Raw genomic sequence first — 16,584 nt, 5'->3', positions numbered from 1 at the left:
GTGAGAGAGAGGGTGTGTGTGTGTGTGAGAGAGAGAGAGAGAGTGCGTGTGTGTGAGAAAGAGTGTGTGTGAGGGAGAGAGAGTGTATGTGTGCATGTGAGAGAGTGTGTGTGTTTGTGTGAGAGAGAGAGGAAGAATTTGTTAGTGTGTGTGAGAGAGAGTGTGTGTGTGAGAGAGAGTGTGTGTTTGTGTGAGAGAGTGTGTGTGTGAGAGTGTGGGTTTGTGTGAGAGAGAGTGTGTGTGTGTGTGTGAGACAGAAAGAGTGTGTGTGTGAGAGAGAGAGAAAGCGCGTGTGTGAGAGAGAGAGTGTGTGTGTATGTGTGAGAGAGAGAAAGAGAGAATTTTTGTGTGTGTGCGTGAGAGAGTGTGTTTTTGTGTGAGTGTGTTTGTGTGTGTGTGAGACAGAAAGAGTATGTGTGTGTGAGAGAGAGTGAGAGAGCGTGAGTGTGTCATGTGAGAGAGTGAGTGTGTGTGAGAGAGTGACAGTGTGTGTGTGATAGTGAGTGTGTGAGAGAGTATGTGCATGTGAGAGAGAGAGTGTGTGTGAGAGAGACAGAAAGAGGGAGAATATGTGTGTGTGAGAGGGAGAGAGTGTGTTTGTGTGTGGGTGTGAGAGACAGATAGAGTGTGTGTGTGCATGTGCATGTGAGAGAGTGAGTGTGTGTGTGTGTGTGTGCGAGAGTGAGACTGTGTATGAGGGATTGTTGCTGAGTGTGAATGCAAGGGAGCTGCAGAAATGCGGAATTGCATTTTGTGTCTGCACAAGAGCAAGGTGACTAATTGTACAGAGTGAGAAAGACATCTGGAAGGGCATCTGCAGCAGCTTGTCAGGATGGCCGAGTGGTCTAAGGCGCCAGACTTAAGGAATGTTAGTCCTTGCTCTGCATCTGGGCTTGTGAATTCTGGTCCCTTTCAAGGGCGTGGGTTCAAATCCCACTCCTGACATTCTCCCCTTTTCCCCAAACAAACCTTCCCACACCCACACACTGCCCCCAAATTTCACAGCTTCTTGGAGAGGAGTCACTCCCCCTTCACAAAGATGGAAGAATCCAACCCCTCCGTTTAAAAGATAAGGCTGAGGCATTTGCAGCAATATTGTGTGAGAGAGGGAGCGTTTATGTGAGTGAGTGTGTTTGTGACAGAGAGAGGGTGAATTTTTATGTGTGTGAGAGAGTGTGCTTGTGTGTGAGAGAGAGAGTGTGTGTGTGAGAGGGAGGGAGAGTGTGTGTGTGTGAGAGAGAGTATTATGTGTGTGAGAGAGTGTGTGTGTGAGTTTGTGTGTGAGAGAGTGTGTGTATATGGGAGAGATAGAGTGTGTTTGTGAGAGTGTGTGTGTGCGTGTGTGAGAGAGATAAAGTGTATGTGTGAGTGTGAGAGAGAGTGTGTGTGTGAGAGAGAGAGATAGGGTGTGTATATGTGTGTGAGAGAGAGTGAATTTGTATGTGTCTGTGCGAGAGAGACAGAGAGAGCATGAGTCTGTGTGTGAGAGAGAGTGTGTGTCTGTGTGTCTGTGTATGACAGTGTGTGTGAGAGAGAATGTGTGTGAGAGAGAGTGTGTCTGTGAGAGAGAGTGCGTGTGTGTGTGTATGTGAGAGAGAGTGTGTTTGTGTGTGGGTGTGAGAGACAGATAGAGAGTGTGTGAGTGTGTGTGCATGTGAGAGAGAGTGTATATGTGTGTGAGAGAGATTGTGTGTGCATGTGAGTGTTTGGGTGTGTGTGTGAGAGAGAGAGTGCGTGTGTGTGAGAGAGAGTGTGTGTTTGTGAGAGAGAGTGTGTATGTCTACATGTGTTTGTGTGTGAGAGAGAGAGTGTGTCTGTGAGAGAGTGTATATGTGTGGATAGAGAGAGAGAGCATGTGTGTGTGAGAGAGAGTGTGTGTTTGTGAGAGAGAGAGAGTATGTGTGTGAGAGAGAGTGCATGTGTGTGAGAGAGAGGGTGTGTGTGTGTGTGAGAGAGAGAGAGAGAGTGCGTGTGTGTGAGAAAGAGTGTGTGTGAGGGAGAGAGAGTGTATGTGTGCATGTGAGAGAGTGTGTGTGTTTGTGTGAGAGAGAGAGGAAGAATTTGTTAGTGTGTGTGAGAGAGAGTGTGTGTGTGAGAGAGAGTGTGTGTTTGTGTGAGAGAGTGTGTGTGTGAGAGTGTGGGTTTGTGTGAGAGAGAGTGTGTGTGTGTGTGTGTGAGACAGAAAGAGTGTGTGTGTGAGAGAGAGAGAAAGCGCGTGTGTGAGAGAGAGAGTGTGTGTGTATGTGTGAGAGAGAGAAAGAGAGAATTTTTGTGTGTGTGCGTGAGAGAGTGTGTTTTTGTGTGAGTGTGTTTGTGTGTGTGTGAGACAGAAAGAGTATGTGTGTGTGAGAGAGAGTGAGAGAGCGTGAGTGTGTCATGTGAGAGAGTGAGTGTGTGTGAGAGAGTGACAGTGTGTGTGTGATAGTGAGTGTGTGAGAGAGTATGTGCATGTGAGAGAGAGAGTGTGTGTGAGAGAGACAGAAAGAGGGAGAATATGTGTGTGTGAGAGGGAGAGAGTGTGTTTGTGTGTGGGTGTGAGAGACAGATAGAGTGTGTGTGTGCATGTGCATGTGAGAGAGTGAGTGTGTGTGTGTGTGTGTGTGCGAGAGTGAGACTGTGTATGAGGGATTGTTGCTGAGTGTGAATGCAAGGGAGCTGCAGAAATGCGGAATTGCATTTTGTGTCTGCACAAGAGCAAGGTGACTAATTGTACAGAGTGAGAAAGACATCTGGAAGGGCATCTGCAGCAGCTTGTCAGGATGGCCGAGTGGTCTAAGGCGCCAGACTTAAGGAATGTTAGTCCTTGCTCTGCATCTGGGCTTGTGAATTCTGGTCCCTTTCTAGGGGCGTGGGTTCAAATCCCACTCCTGACATTCTCCCCTTTTCCCCAAACAAACCTTCCCACACCCACACACTGCCCCCAAATTTCACAGCTTCTTGGAGAGGAGTCACTCCCCCTTCACAAAGATGGAAGAATCCAACCCCTCGGTTTCAAAGATAAGGCTGAGGCATTTGCAACAATTTTGTGTGAGCGTGTGAGAGAGGGAGCGTTTATGTGAGTGAGTGTGTTTGTGACAGAGAGAGGGCTAATTTTTATGTGTGTGAGAGAGTGTGCTTGTGTGTGAGAGAGAGAGTGTGTGCATGTGAGAGAGTGTGTGTGTGTGTGAGAGAGTGTTTGTGTGTTTGTGTGTGAGAGAGAGAGGAAGAATTTGTTAGTGTGTGTGAGAAAGAGCGTGTGTGTGAGAGAGAGTGTGTGTGTAAGAGAGAGTGTGTGTTTGTGTGAGAGAGTGTGTGTGTGAGAGTGTGGGTTTGTGTGAGAGAGAGAGTGTGTGTGAGAGAGTGTGTGAGAGGGTCTGTGTGAGAGAGTGTGTGTGTGTGTGTGAGAGGGAGTGTGTGTGTCAGTGTGTGTGAGAGGGTGTGTGAGAGAGAGAGAGAGAGTGTGTGTGTGTGAGAGAGAGTGGGTGTCTATGAGGGATTGTTGCTGAGTGTGAATGCAAGGGAGCTGCAGAAATGCGGAATTGCATTTTGTGTCTGCACAAGAGCAAGGTGACTAAATGTACAGAGTGAGAAAGACATCTGGAAGGGCATCTGCAGCAGCTTGTCAGAATGGCCGAGTGGTCTAAGGCGCCAGACTCAAGGAGTGTTAGTCCTTGCTCTGCATCTGGGCTTGTGAATTCTGGTCCCTTCCGAGGGGCGTGGGTTCAAATCCCACTCCTGACATTCTCCACTTTTCCTCAAACAAACCTTCCCACACCCACACTATGCCCCCAAATTTCACAGCTTCTTGGAGAGGAGTCACTCCCCCTTCACAAAGATGGAAGAATCCAACCCCTCCGTTTAAAAGATAAGGCTGAGGCATTTGCAGCAATATTGTGTGAGAGAGGGAGCGTTTATGTGAGTGAGTGTGTTTGTGACAGAGAGAGGGTGAATTTTTATGTGTGTGAGAGAGTGTGCTTGTGTGTGAGAGAGAGAGTGTGTGTGTGAGAGGGAGGGAGAGTGTGTGTGTGTGAGAGAGAGTATTATGTGTGTGAGAGAGTGTGTGTGTGAGTTTGTGTGTGAGAGAGTGTGTGTATATGGGAGAGATAGAGTGTGTTTGTGAGAGTGTGTGTGTGCGTGTGTGAGAGAGATAAAGTGTATGTGTGAGTGTGAGAGAGAGTGTGTGTGTGAGAGAGAGAGATAGGGTGTGTATATGTGTGTGAGAGAGAGTGAATTTGTATGTGTCTGTGCGAGAGAGACAGAGAGAGCATGAGTCTGTGTGTGAGAGAGAGTGTGTGTCTGTGTGTCTGTGTATGACAGTGTGTGTGAGAGAGAATGTGTGTGAGAGAGAGTGTGTCTGTGAGAGAGAGTGCGTGTGTGTGTGTATGTGAGAGAGAGTGTGTTTGTGTGTGGGTGTGAGAGACAGATAGAGAGTGTGTGAGTGTGTGTGCATGTGAGAGAGAGTGTATATGTGTGTGAGAGAGATTGTGTGTGCATGTGAGTGTTTGGGTGTGTGTGTGAGAGAGAGAGTGCGTGTGTGTGAGAGAGAGTGTGTGTTTGTGAGAGAGAGTGTGTATGTCTACATGTGTTTGTGTGTGAGAGAGAGAGTGTGTCTGTGAGAGAGTGTATATGTGTGGATAGAGAGAGAGAGCATGTGTGTGTGAGAGAGAGTGTGTGTTTGTGAGAGAGAGAGAGTATGTGTGTGAGAGAGAGTGCATGTGTGTGAGAGAGAGGGTGTGTGTGTGTGTGAGAGAGAGAGAGAGAGTGCGTGTGTGTGAGAAAGAGTGTGTGTGAGGGAGAGAGAGTGTATGTGTGCATGTGAGAGAGTGTGTGTGTTTGTGTGAGAGAGAGAGGAAGAATTTGTTAGTGTGTGTGAGAGAGAGTGTGTGTGTGAGAGAGAGTGTGTGTTTGTGTGAGAGAGTGTGTGTGTGAGAGTGTGGGTTTGTGTGAGAGAGAGTGTGTGTGTGTGTGTGAGACAGAAAGAGTGTGTGTGTGAGAGAGAGAGAAAGCGCGTGTGTGAGAGAGAGAGTGTGTGTGTATGTGTGAGAGAGAGAAAGAGAGAATTTTTGTGTGTGTGCGTGAGAGAGTGTGTTTTTGTGTGAGTGTGTTTGTGTGTGTGTGAGACAGAAAGAGTATGTGTGTGTGAGAGAGAGTGAGAGAGCGTGAGTGTGTCATGTGAGAGAGTGAGTGTGTGTGAGAGAGTGACAGTGTGTGTGTGATAGTGAGTGTGTGAGAGAGTATGTGCATGTGAGAGAGAGAGTGTGTGTGAGAGAGACAGAAAGAGGGAGAATATGTGTGTGTGAGAGGGAGAGAGTGTGTTTGTGTGTGGGTGTGAGAGACAGATAGAGTGTGTGTGTGCATGTGCATGTGAGAGAGTGAGTGTGTGTGTGTGTGTGTGCGAGAGTGAGACTGTGTATGAGGGATTGTTGCTGAGTGTGAATGCAAGGGAGCTGCAGAAATGCGGAATTGCATTTTGTGTCTGCACAAGAGCAAGGTGACTAATTGTACAGAGTGAGAAAGACATCTGGAAGGGCATCTGCAGCAGCTTGTCAGGATGGCCGAGTGGTCTAAGGCGCCAGACTTAAGGAATGTTAGTCCTTGCTCTGCATCTGGGCTTGTGAATTCTGGTCCCTTTCAAGGGCGTGGGTTCAAATCCCACTCCTGACATTCTCCCCTTTTCCCCAAACAAACCTTCCCACACCCACACACTGCCCCCAAATTTCACAGCTTCTTGGAGAGGAGTCACTCCCCCTTCACAAAGATGGAAGAATCCAACCCCTCCGTTTAAAAGATAAGGCTGAGGCATTTGCAGCAATATTGTGTGAGAGAGGGAGCGTTTATGTGAGTGAGTGTGTTTGTGACAGAGAGAGGGTGAATTTTTATGTGTGTGAGAGAGTGTGCTTGTGTGTGAGAGAGAGAGTGTGTGTGTGAGAGGGAGGGAGAGTGTGTGTGTGTGAGAGAGAGTATTATGTGTGTGAGAGAGTGTGTGTGTGAGTTTGTGTGTGAGAGAGTGTGTGTATATGGGAGAGATAGAGTGTGTTTGTGAGAGTGTGTGTGTGCGTGTGTGAGAGAGATAAAGTGTATGTGTGAGTGTGAGAGAGAGTGTGTGTGTGAGAGAGAGAGATAGGGTGTGTATATGTGTGTGAGAGAGAGTGAATTTGTATGTGTCTGTGCGAGAGAGACAGAGAGAGCATGAGTCTGTGTGTGAGAGAGAGTGTGTGTCTGTGTGTCTGTGTATGACAGTGTGTGTGAGAGAGAATGTGTGTGAGAGAGAGTGTGTCTGTGAGAGAGAGTGCGTGTGTGTGTGTATGTGAGAGAGAGTGTGTTTGTGTGTGGGTGTGAGAGACAGATAGAGAGTGTGTGAGTGTGTGTGCATGTGAGAGAGAGTGTATATGTGTGTGAGAGAGATTGTGTGTGCATGTGAGTGTTTGGGTGTGTGTGTGAGAGAGAGAGTGCGTGTGTGTGAGAGAGAGTGTGTGTTTGTGAGAGAGAGTGTGTATGTCTACATGTGTTTGTGTGTGAGAGAGAGAGTGTGTCTGTGAGAGAGTGTATATGTGTGGATAGAGAGAGAGAGCATGTGTGTGTGAGAGAGAGTGTGTGTTTGTGAGAGAGAGAGAGTATGTGTGTGAGAGAGAGTGCATGTGTGTGAGAGAGAGGGTGTGTGTGTGTGTGAGAGAGAGAGAGAGAGTGCGTGTGTGTGAGAAAGAGTGTGTGTGAGGGAGAGAGAGTGTATGTGTGCATGTGAGAGAGTGTGTGTGTTTGTGTGAGAGAGAGAGGAAGAATTTGTTAGTGTGTGTGAGAGAGAGTGTGTGTGTGAGAGAGAGTGTGTGTTTGTGTGAGAGAGTGTGTGTGTGAGAGTGTGGGTTTGTGTGAGAGAGAGTGTGTGTGTGTGTGTGTGAGACAGAAAGAGTGTGTGTGTGAGAGAGAGAGAAAGCGCGTGTGTGAGAGAGAGAGTGTGTGTGTATGTGTGAGAGAGAGAAAGAGAGAATTTTTGTGTGTGTGCGTGAGAGAGTGTGTTTTTGTGTGAGTGTGTTTGTGTGTGTGTGAGACAGAAAGAGTATGTGTGTGTGAGAGAGAGTGAGAGAGCGTGAGTGTGTCATGTGAGAGAGTGAGTGTGTGTGAGAGAGTGACAGTGTGTGTGTGATAGTGAGTGTGTGAGAGAGTATGTGCATGTGAGAGAGAGAGTGTGTGTGAGAGAGACAGAAAGAGGGAGAATATGTGTGTGTGAGAGGGAGAGAGTGTGTTTGTGTGTGGGTGTGAGAGACAGATAGAGTGTGTGTGTGCATGTGCATGTGAGAGAGTGAGTGTGTGTGTGTGTGTGTGTGCGAGAGTGAGACTGTGTATGAGGGATTGTTGCTGAGTGTGAATGCAAGGGAGCTGCAGAAATGCGGAATTGCATTTTGTGTCTGCACAAGAGCAAGGTGACTAATTGTACAGAGTGAGAAAGACATCTGGAAGGGCATCTGCAGCAGCTTGTCAGGATGGCCGAGTGGTCTAAGGCGCCAGACTTAAGGAATGTTAGTCCTTGCTCTGCATCTGGGCTTGTGAATTCTGGTCCCTTTCTAGGGGCGTGGGTTCAAATCCCACTCCTGACATTCTCCCCTTTTCCCCAAACAAACCTTCCCACACCCACACACTGCCCCCAAATTTCACAGCTTCTTGGAGAGGAGTCACTCCCCCTTCACAAAGATGGAAGAATCCAACCCCTCGGTTTCAAAGATAAGGCTGAGGCATTTGCAACAATTTTGTGTGAGCGTGTGAGAGAGGGAGCGTTTATGTGAGTGAGTGTGTTTGTGACAGAGAGAGGGCTAATTTTTATGTGTGTGAGAGAGTGTGCTTGTGTGTGAGAGAGAGAGTGTGTGCATGTGAGAGAGTGTGTGTGTGTGTGAGAGAGTGTTTGTGTGTTTGTGTGTGAGAGAGAGAGGAAGAATTTGTTAGTGTGTGTGAGAAAGAGCGTGTGTGTGAGAGAGAGTGTGTGTGTAAGAGAGAGTGTGTGTTTGTGTGAGAGAGTGTGTGTGTGAGAGTGTGGGTTTGTGTGAGAGAGAGAGTGTGTGTGAGAGAGTGTGTGAGAGGGTCTGTGTGAGAGAGTGTGTGTGTGTGTGTGAGAGGGAGTGTGTGTGTGTGTGTGTGTTAGAGGGTGTGTGAGAGAGAGAGAGTGTGTGTGTGTGAGAGAGAGTGGGTGTCTATGAGGGATTGTTGCTGAGTGTGAATGCAAGGGAGCTGCAGAAATGCGGAATTGCATTTTGTGTCTGCACAAGAGCAAGGTGACTAATTGTACAGAGTGAGAAAGACATCTGGAAGAGCATCTGCAGCAGCTTGTCAGGATGGCCGAGTGGTCTAAGGCGCCAGACTCAAGGAGTGTTAGTCCTTGCTCTGCATCTGGGCTTGTGAATTCTGGTCCCTTCCTAGGGGCGTGGGTTCAAATCCCACTCCTGACATTCTCCACTTTTCCTCAAACAAACCTTCCCACACCCACACAATGCCCCCAAATTTCATAGCTTCTTGGAGAGGAGTCACTCCCCCTTCACAAAGATGGAAGAATCCAACCCCTCGGTTTAAAAGATAAGGCTGAGGCATTTGCAGCAATATTGTGTGAGAGAGGGAGCGTTTATGTGAGTGAGTGTGTTTGTGACAGAGAGAGGGTGAATTTTTATGTGTGTGAGAGAGTGTGCTTGTGTGTGAGAGAGAGAGTGTGTGTGTGAGAGGGAGGGAGAGTGTGTGTGTGTGAGAGAGAGTATTATGTGTGTGAGAGAGTGTGTGTGTGAGTTTGTGTGTGAGAGAATGTGTGTATATGGGAGAGATAGAGTGTGTTTGTGAGAGTGTGTGTGTGTGTGTGTGAGAGAGATAAAGTGTATGTGTGAGTGTGAGAGAGAGTGTGTGTGTGAGAGAGAGAGATAGGGTGTGTATATGTGTGTGAGAGAGAGTGAATTTGTATGTGTCTGTGCGAGAGAGACAGAGAGAGCATGAGTCTGTGTGTGAGAGAGAGTGTGTGTCTGTGTGTCTGTGTATGACAGGGTGTGTGAGAGAGAATGTGTGTGAGAGAGAATGTGTGTGAGAGAGAGTGTGTCTGTGAGAGAGAGTGCGTGTGTGTGTGTATGTGAGAGAGAGTGTGTTTGTGTGTGGGTGTGAGAGACAGATAGAGAGTGTGTGAGTGTGTGTGCATGTGAGAGAGAGTGTATATGTGTGTGAGAGAGATTGTGTGTGCATGTGAGTGTTTGGGTGTGTGTGTGAGAGAGAGAGTGCGTGTGTGTGAGAGAGAGTGTGTGTTTGTGAGAGAGAGTGTGTATGTCTACATGTGTTTGTGTGTGAGAGAGAGAGTGTGTCTGTGAGAGAGTGTATATGTGTGGATAGAGAGAGAGAGCATGTGTGTGTGAGAGAGAGTGTGTGTTTGTGAGAGAGAGAGAGTATGTGTGTGAGAGAGAGTGCATGTGTGTGAGAGAGAGGGTGTGTGTGTGTGTGAGAGAGAGAGAGAGAGTGCGTGTGTGTGAGAAAGAGTGTGTGTGAGGGAGAGAGAGTGTATGTGTGCATGTGAGAGAGTGTGTGTGTTTGTGTGAGAGAGAGAGGAAGAATTTGTTAGTGTGTGTGAGAGAGAGTGTGTGTGTGAGAGAGAGTGTGTGTTTGTGTGAGAGAGTGTGTGTGTGAGAGTGTGGGTTTGTGTGAGAGAGAGTGTGTGTGTGTGTGTGAGACAGAAAGAGTGTGTGTGTGAGAGAGAGAGAAAGCGCGTGTGTGAGAGAGAGAGTGTGTGTGTATGTGTGAGAGAGAGAAAGAGAGAATTTTTGTGTGTGTGCGTGAGAGAGTGTGTTTTTGTGTGAGTGTGTTTGTGTGTGTGTGAGACAGAAAGAGTATGTGTGTGTGAGAGAGAGTGAGAGAGCGTGAGTGTGTCATGTGAGAGAGTGAGTGTGTGTGAGAGAGTGACAGTGTGTGTGTGATAGTGAGTGTGTGAGAGAGTATGTGCATGTGAGAGAGAGAGTGTGTGTGAGAGAGACAGAAAGAGGGAGAATATGTGTGTGTGAGAGGGAGAGAGTGTGTTTGTGTGTGGGTGTGAGAGACAGATAGAGTGTGTGTGTGCATGTGCATGTGAGAGAGTGAGTGTGTGTGTGTGTGTGTGCGAGAGTGAGACTGTGTATGAGGGATTGTTGCTGAGTGTGAATGCAAGGGAGCTGCAGAAATGCGGAATTGCATTTTGTGTCTGCACAAGAGCAAGGTGACTAATTGTACAGAGTGAGAAAGACATCTGGAAGGGTATCTGCAGCAGCTTGTCAGGATGGCCGTGTGGTCTAAGGCGCCAGACTCAAGGAGTGTTAGTCCTTGCTCTGCATCTGGGCTTGTGAATTCTGGTCCCTTCCTAGGGGCGTGGGTTCAAATCCCACTCCTGACATTCTCCCCTTTTCCCCAAACAAACCTTCCCACACCCACACACTGCCCCCAAATTTCACAGCTTCTTGGAGAGGAGTCACTCCCCCTTCACAAAGATGGAAGAATCCAACCCCTCCGTTTCAAAGATAAGGCTGAGGCATTTGCAACAATTTTGTGTGAGCGTGTGAGAGAGGGAGCGTTTATGTGAGTGAGTGTGTTTGTGACAGAGAGAGGGCTAATTTTTATGTGTGTGAGAGAGTGTGCTTGTGTGTGAGAGAGAGAGTGTGCGCATGTGAGAGAGTGTGTGTGTGTGTGAGAGAGTGTATGTGTGTGAGAGAGTGTGTGTGTGAGTTTGTGTGTGAGAGAATGTGTGTATATGGGAGAGATAGAGTGTGTTTGTGAGAGTGTGTGTGTGTGTGTGTGAGAGAGATAAAGTGTATGTGTGAGTGTGAGAGAGAGTGTGTGTGTGAGAGAGAGAGATAGGGTGTGTATATGTGTGTGAGAGAGAGTGAATTTGTATGTGTCTGTGCGAGAGAGACAGAGAGAGCATGAGTCTGTGTGTGAGAGAGAGTGTGTGTCTGTGTGTCTGTGTATGACAGGGTGTGTGAGAGAGAATGTGTGTGAGAGAGAATGTGTGTGAGAGAGAGTGTGTCTGTGAGAGAGAGTGCGTGTGTGTGTGTATGTGAGAGAGAGTGTGTTTGTGTGTGGGTGTGAGAGACAGATAGAGAGTGTGTGAGTGTGTGTGCATGTGAGAGAGAGTGTATATGTGTGTGAGAGAGATTGTGTGTGCATGTGAGTGTTTGGGTGTGTGTGTGAGAGAGAGAGTGCGTGTGTGTGAGAGAGAGTGTGTGTTTGTGAGAGAGAGTGTGTATGTCTACATGTGTTTGTGTGTGAGAGAGAGAGTGTGTCTGTGAGAGAGTGTATATGTGTGGATAGAGAGAGAGAGCATGTGTGTGTGAGAGAGAGTGTGTGTTTGTGAGAGAGAGAGAGTATGTGTGTGAGAGAGAGTGCATGTGTGTGAGAGAGAGGGTGTGTGTGTGTGTGAGAGAGAGAGAGAGAGTGCGTGTGTGTGAGAAAGAGTGTGTGTGAGGGAGAGAGAGTGTATGTGTGCATGTGAGAGAGTGTGTGTGTTTGTGTGAGAGAGAGAGGAAGAATTTGTTAGTGTGTGTGAGAGAGAGTGTGTGTGTGAGAGAGAGTGTGTGTTTGTGTGAGAGAGTGTGTGTGTGAGAGTGTGGGTTTGTGTGAGAGAGAGTGTGTGTGTGTGTGTGAGACAGAAAGAGTGTGTGTGTGAGAGAGAGAGAAAGCGCGTGTGTGAGAGAGAGAGTGTGTGTGTATGTGTGAGAGAGAGAAAGAGAGAATTTTTGTGTGTGTGCGTGAGAGAGTGTGTTTTTGTGTGAGTGTGTTTGTGTGTGTGTGAGACAGAAAGAGTATGTGTGTGTGAGAGAGAGTGAGAGAGCGTGAGTGTGTCATGTGAGAGAGTGAGTGTGTGTGAGAGAGTGACAGTGTGTGTGTGATAGTGAGTGTGTGAGAGAGTATGTGCATGTGAGAGAGAGAGTGTGTGTGAGAGAGACAGAAAGAGGGAGAATATGTGTGTGTGAGAGGGAGAGAGTGTGTTTGTGTGTGGGTGTGAGAGACAGATAGAGTGTGTGTGTGCATGTGCATGTGAGAGAGTGAGTGTGTGTGTGTGTGTGTGCGAGAGTGAGACTGTGTATGAGGGATTGTTGCTGAGTGTGAATGCAAGGGAGCTGCAGAAATGCGGAATTGCATTTTGTGTCTGCACAAGAGCAAGGTGACTAATTGTACAGAGTGAGAAAGACATCTGGAAGGGTATCTGCAGCAGCTTGTCAGGATGGCCGTGTGGTCTAAGGCGCCAGACTCAAGGAGTGTTAGTCCTTGCTCTGCATCTGGGCTTGTGAATTCTGGTCCCTTCCTAGGGGCGTGGGTTCAAATCCCACTCCTGACATTCTCCCCTTTTCCCCAAACAAACCTTCCCACACCCACACACTGCCCCCAAATTTCACAGCTTCTTGGAGAGGAGTCACTCCCCCTTCACAAAGATGGAAGAATCCAACCCCTCCGTTTAAAAGATAAGGCTGAGGCATTTGCAGCAATATTGTGTGAGAGAGGGAGCGTTTATGTGAGTGAGTGTGTTTGTGACAGAGAGAGGGTGAATTTTTATGTGTGTGAGAGAGTGTGCTTGTGTGTGAGAGAGAGAGTGTGTGTGTGAGAGGGAGGGAGAGTGTGTGTGTGTGAGAGAGAGTATTATGTGTGTGAGAGAGTGTGTGTGTGAGTTTGTGTGTGAGAGAGTGTGTGTATATGGGAGAGATAGAGTGTGTTTGTGAGAGTGTGTGTGTGCGTGTGTGAGAGAGATAAAGTGTATGTGTGAGTGTGAGAGAGAGTGTGTGTGTGAGAGAGAGAGATAGGGTGTGTATATGTGTGTGAGAGAGAGTGAATTTGTATGTGTCTGTGCGAGAGAGACAGAGAGAGCATGAGTCTGTGTGTGAGAGAGAGTGTGTGTCTGTGTGTCTGTGTATGACAGTGTGTGTGAGAGAGAATGTGTGTGAGAGAGAGTGTGTCTGTGAGAGAGAGTGCGTGTGTGTGTGTATGTGAGAGAGAGTGTGTTTGTGTGTGGGTGTGAGAGACAGATAGAGAGTGTGTGAGTGTGTGTGCATGTGAGAGAGAGTGTATATGTGTGTGAGAGAGATTGTGTGTGCATGTGAGTGTTTGGGTGTGTGTGTGAGAGAGAGAGTGCGTGTGTGTGAGAGAGAGTGTGTGTTTGTGAGAGAGAGTGTGTATGTCTACATGTGTTTGTGTGTGAGAGAGAGAGTGTGTCTGTGAGAGAGTGTATATGTGTGGATAGAGAGAGAGAGCATGTGTGTGTGAGAGAGAGTGTGTGTTTGTGAGAGAGAGAGAGTATGTGTGTGAGAGAGAGTGCATGTGTGTGAGAGAGAGGGTGTGTGTGTGTGTGAGAGAGAGAGAGAGAGTGCGTGTGTGTGAGAAAGAGTGTGTGTGAGGGAGAGAGAGTGTATGTGTGCATGTGAGAGAGTGTGTGTGTTTGTGTGAGAGAGAGAGGAAGAATTTGTTAGTGTGTGTGAGAGAGAGTGTGTGTGTGAGAGAGAGTGTGTGTTTGTGTGAGAGAGTGTGTGTGTGAGAGTGTGGGTTTGTGTGAGAGAGAGTGTGTGTGTGTGTGTGTGAGACAGAAAGAGTGTGTGTGTGAGAGAGAGAGAAAGCGCGTGTGTGAGAGAGAGAGTGTGTGTGTATGTGTGAGAGAGAGAAAGAGAGAATTTTTGTGTGTGTGCGTGAGAGAGTGTGTTTTTGTGTGAGTGTGTTTGTGTGTGTGTGAGACAGAAAGAGTATGTGTGTGTGAGAGAGAGTGAGAGAGCGTGAGTGTGTCATGTGAGAGAGTGAGTGTGTGTGAGAGAGTGACAGTGTGTGTGTGATAGTGAGTGTGTGAGAGAGTATGTGCATGTGAGAGAGAGAGTGTGTGTGAGAGAGACAGAAAGAGGGAGAATATGTGTGTGTGAGAGGGAGAGAGTGTGTTTGTGTGTGGGTGTGAGAGACAGATAGAGTGTGTGTGTGCATGTGCATGTGAGAGAGTGAGTGTGTGTGTGTGTGTGTGTGCGAGAGTGAGACTGTGTATGAGGGATTGTTGCTGAGTGTGAATGCAAGGGAGCTGCAGAAATGCGGAATTGCATTTTGTGTCTGCACAAGAGCAAGGTGACTAATTGTACAGAGTGAGAAAGACATCTGGAAGGGCATCTGCAGCAGCTTGTCAGGATGGCCGAGTGGTCTAAGGCGCCAGACTTAAGGAATGTTAGTCCTTGCTCTGCATCTGGGCTTGTGAATTCTGGTCCCTTTCTAGGGGCGTGGGTTCAAATCCCACTCCTGACATTCTCCCCTTTTCCCCAAACAAACCTTCCCACACCCACACACTGCCCCCAAATTTCACAGCTTCTTGGAGAGGAGTCACTCCCCCTTCACAAAGATGGAAGAATCCAACCCCTCGGTTTCAAAGATAAGGCTGAGGCATTTGCAACAATTTTGTGTGAGCGTGTGAGAGAGGGAGCGTTTATGTGAGTGAGTGTGTTTGTGACAGAGAGAGGGCTAATTTTTATGTGTGTGAGAGAGTGTGCTTGTGTGTGAGAGAGAGAGTGTGTGCATGTGAGAGAGTGTGTGTGTGTGTGAGAGAGTGTTTGTGTGTTTGTGTGTGAGAGAGAGAGGAAGAATTTGTTAGTGTGTGTGAGAAAGAGCGTGTGTGTGAGAGAGAGTGTGTGTGTAAGAGAGAGTGTGTGTTTGTGTGAGAGAGTGTGTGTGTGAGAGTGTGGGTTTGTGTGAGAGAGAGAGTGTGTGTGAGAGAGTGTGTGAGAGGGTCTGTGTGAGAGAGTGTGTGTGTGTGTGTGAGAGGGAGTGTGTGTGTGTGTGTGTGTTAGAGGGTGTGTGAGAGAGAGAGAGTGTGTGTGTGTGAGAGAGAGTGGGTGTCTATGAGGGATTGTTGCTGAGTGTGAATGCAAGGGAGCTGCAGAAATGCGGAATTGCATTTTGTGTCTGCACAAGAGCAAGGTGACTAATTGTACAGAGTGAGAAAGACATCTGGAAGAGCATCTGCAGCAGCTTGTCAGGATGGCCGAGTGGTCTAAGGCGCCAGACTCAAGGAGTGTTAGTCCTTGCTCTGCATCTGGGCTTGTGAATTCTGGTCCCTTCCTAGGGGCGTGGGTTCAAATCCCACTCCTGACATTCTCCACTTTTCCTCAAACAAACCTTCCCACACCCACACAATGCCCCCAAATTTCATAGCTTCTTGGAGAGGAGTCACTCCCCCTTCACAAAGATGGAAGAATCCAACCCCTCGGTTTAAAAGATAAGGCTGAGGCATTTGCAGCAATATTGTGTGAGAGAGGGAGCGTTTATGTGAGTGAGTGTGTTTGTGACAGAGAGAGGGTGAATTTTTATGTGTGTGAGAGAGTGTGCTTGTGTGTGAGAGAGAGAGTGTGTGTGTGAGAGGGAGGGAGAGTGTGTGTGTGTGAGAGAGAGTATTATGTGTGTGAGAGAGTGTGTGTGTGAGTTTGTGTGTGAGAGAATGTGTGTATATGGGAGAGATAGAGTGTGTTTGTGAGAGTGTGTGTGTGTGTGTGTGAGAGAGATAAAGTGTATGTGTGAGTGTGAGAGAGAGTGTGTGTGTGAGAGAGAGAGATAGGGTGTGTATATGTGTGTGAGAGAGAGTGAATTTGTATGTGTCTGTGCGAGAGAGACAGAGAGAGCATGAGTCTGTGTGTGAGAGAGAGTGTGTGTCTGTGTGTCTGTGTATGACAGGGTGTGTGAGAGAGAATGTGTGTGAGAGAGAATGTGTGTGAGAGAGAGTGTGTCTGTGAGAGAGAGTGCGTGTGTGTGTGTATGTGAGAGAGAGTGTGTTTGTGTGTGGGTGTGAGAGACAGATAGAGAGTGTGTGAGTGTGTGTGCATGTGAGAGAGAGTGTATATGTGTGTGAGAGAGATTGTGTGTGCATGTGAGTGTTTGGGTGTGTGTGTGAGAGAGAGAGTGCGTGTGTGTGAGAGAGAGTGTGTGTTTGTGAGAGAGAGTGTGTATGTCTACATGTGTTTGTGTGTGAGAGAGAGAGTGTGTCTGTGAGAGAGTGTATATGTGTGGATAGAGAGAGAGAGCATGTGTGTGTGAGAGAGAGTGTGTGTTTGTGAGAGAGAGAGAGTATGTGTGTGAGAGAGAGTGCATGTGTGTGAGAGAGAGGGTGTGTGTGTGTGTGAGAGAGAGAGAGAGAGTGCGTGTGTGTGAGAAAGAGTGTGTGTGAGGGAGAGAGAGTGTATGTGTGCATGTGAGAGAGTGTGTGTGTTTGTGTGAGAGAGAGAGGAAGAATTTGTTAGTGTGTGTGAGAGAGAGTGTGTGTGTGAGAGAGAGTGTGTGTTTGTGTGAGAGAGTGTGTGTGTGAGAGTGTGGGTTTGTGTGAGAGAGAGTGTGTGTGTGTGTGTGAGACAGAAAGAGTGTGTGTGTGAGAGAGAGAGAAAGCGCGTGTGTGAGAGAGAGAGTGTGTGTGTATGTGTGAGAGAGAGAAAGAGAGAATTTTTGTGTGTGTGCGTGAGAGAGTGTGTTTTTGTGTGAGTGTGTTTGTGTGTGTGTGAGACAGAAAGAGTATGTGTGTGTGAGAGAGAGTGAGAGAGCGTGAGTGTGTCATGTGAGAGAGTGAGTGTGTGTGAGAGAGTGACAGTGTGTGTGTGATAGTGAGTGTGTGAGAGAGTATGTGCA

General features: G+C 47.7%; 10 non-coding genes across 10 annotated transcripts; all 10 read left to right on the top strand.

The window, feature by feature from the left end:
* The first annotated feature begins 826 nt into the window (after positions 1 to 826).
* Positions 827 to 945, top strand: trnal-uaa (transfer RNA leucine (anticodon UAA)). Its single transcript has 2 exons — positions 827 to 864; positions 901 to 945. It is a non-coding gene; the product is annotated as a tRNA-Leu (tRNA).
* A 1,808-nt stretch (positions 946 to 2,753) lies between these two features.
* Positions 2,754 to 2,873, top strand: trnal-uaa (transfer RNA leucine (anticodon UAA)). The gene is made up of 2 exons: positions 2,754 to 2,791; positions 2,828 to 2,873. It is a non-coding gene; the product is annotated as a tRNA-Leu (tRNA).
* A 727-nt stretch (positions 2,874 to 3,600) lies between these two features.
* On the top strand, positions 3,601 to 3,720 carry trnal-caa (transfer RNA leucine (anticodon CAA)). Its single transcript has 2 exons — positions 3,601 to 3,638; positions 3,675 to 3,720. It is a non-coding gene; the product is annotated as a tRNA-Leu (tRNA).
* Positions 3,721 to 5,524: 1,804 nt separating this feature from the next.
* trnal-uaa (transfer RNA leucine (anticodon UAA)) lies at positions 5,525 to 5,643 on the top strand. Its single transcript has 2 exons — positions 5,525 to 5,562; positions 5,599 to 5,643. It is a non-coding gene; the product is annotated as a tRNA-Leu (tRNA).
* Positions 5,644 to 7,451: 1,808 nt separating this feature from the next.
* On the top strand, positions 7,452 to 7,571 carry trnal-uaa (transfer RNA leucine (anticodon UAA)). Its single transcript has 2 exons — positions 7,452 to 7,489; positions 7,526 to 7,571. It is a non-coding gene; the product is annotated as a tRNA-Leu (tRNA).
* Positions 7,572 to 8,294: 723 nt separating this feature from the next.
* Positions 8,295 to 8,414, top strand: trnal-caa (transfer RNA leucine (anticodon CAA)). Its single transcript has 2 exons — positions 8,295 to 8,332; positions 8,369 to 8,414. It is a non-coding gene; the product is annotated as a tRNA-Leu (tRNA).
* A 1,820-nt stretch (positions 8,415 to 10,234) lies between these two features.
* trnal-caa (transfer RNA leucine (anticodon CAA)) lies at positions 10,235 to 10,354 on the top strand. The gene is made up of 2 exons: positions 10,235 to 10,272; positions 10,309 to 10,354. It is a non-coding gene; the product is annotated as a tRNA-Leu (tRNA).
* Positions 10,355 to 12,175: 1,821 nt separating this feature from the next.
* trnal-caa (transfer RNA leucine (anticodon CAA)) lies at positions 12,176 to 12,295 on the top strand. The gene is made up of 2 exons: positions 12,176 to 12,213; positions 12,250 to 12,295. It is a non-coding gene; the product is annotated as a tRNA-Leu (tRNA).
* A 1,808-nt stretch (positions 12,296 to 14,103) lies between these two features.
* trnal-uaa (transfer RNA leucine (anticodon UAA)) lies at positions 14,104 to 14,223 on the top strand. The gene is made up of 2 exons: positions 14,104 to 14,141; positions 14,178 to 14,223. It is a non-coding gene; the product is annotated as a tRNA-Leu (tRNA).
* A 723-nt stretch (positions 14,224 to 14,946) lies between these two features.
* Positions 14,947 to 15,066, top strand: trnal-caa (transfer RNA leucine (anticodon CAA)). The gene is made up of 2 exons: positions 14,947 to 14,984; positions 15,021 to 15,066. It is a non-coding gene; the product is annotated as a tRNA-Leu (tRNA).
* The last annotated feature ends 1,518 nt before the right edge of the window (positions 15,067 to 16,584 follow it).

Source organism: Chiloscyllium plagiosum, unplaced genomic scaffold (assembly GCF_037043375.1).
Source record: "Chiloscyllium plagiosum isolate Xiang-an unplaced genomic scaffold, Cpla_swu_hap1 HiC_scaffold_24, whole genome shotgun sequence".
Classification (NCBI taxonomy): Eukaryota; Metazoa; Chordata; class Chondrichthyes; order Orectolobiformes; family Hemiscylliidae; genus Chiloscyllium; species Chiloscyllium plagiosum.
The sequence above is the reverse complement of the archived record's forward strand: the minus strand, read 5'-3'. Positions and strand labels throughout refer to the sequence as shown.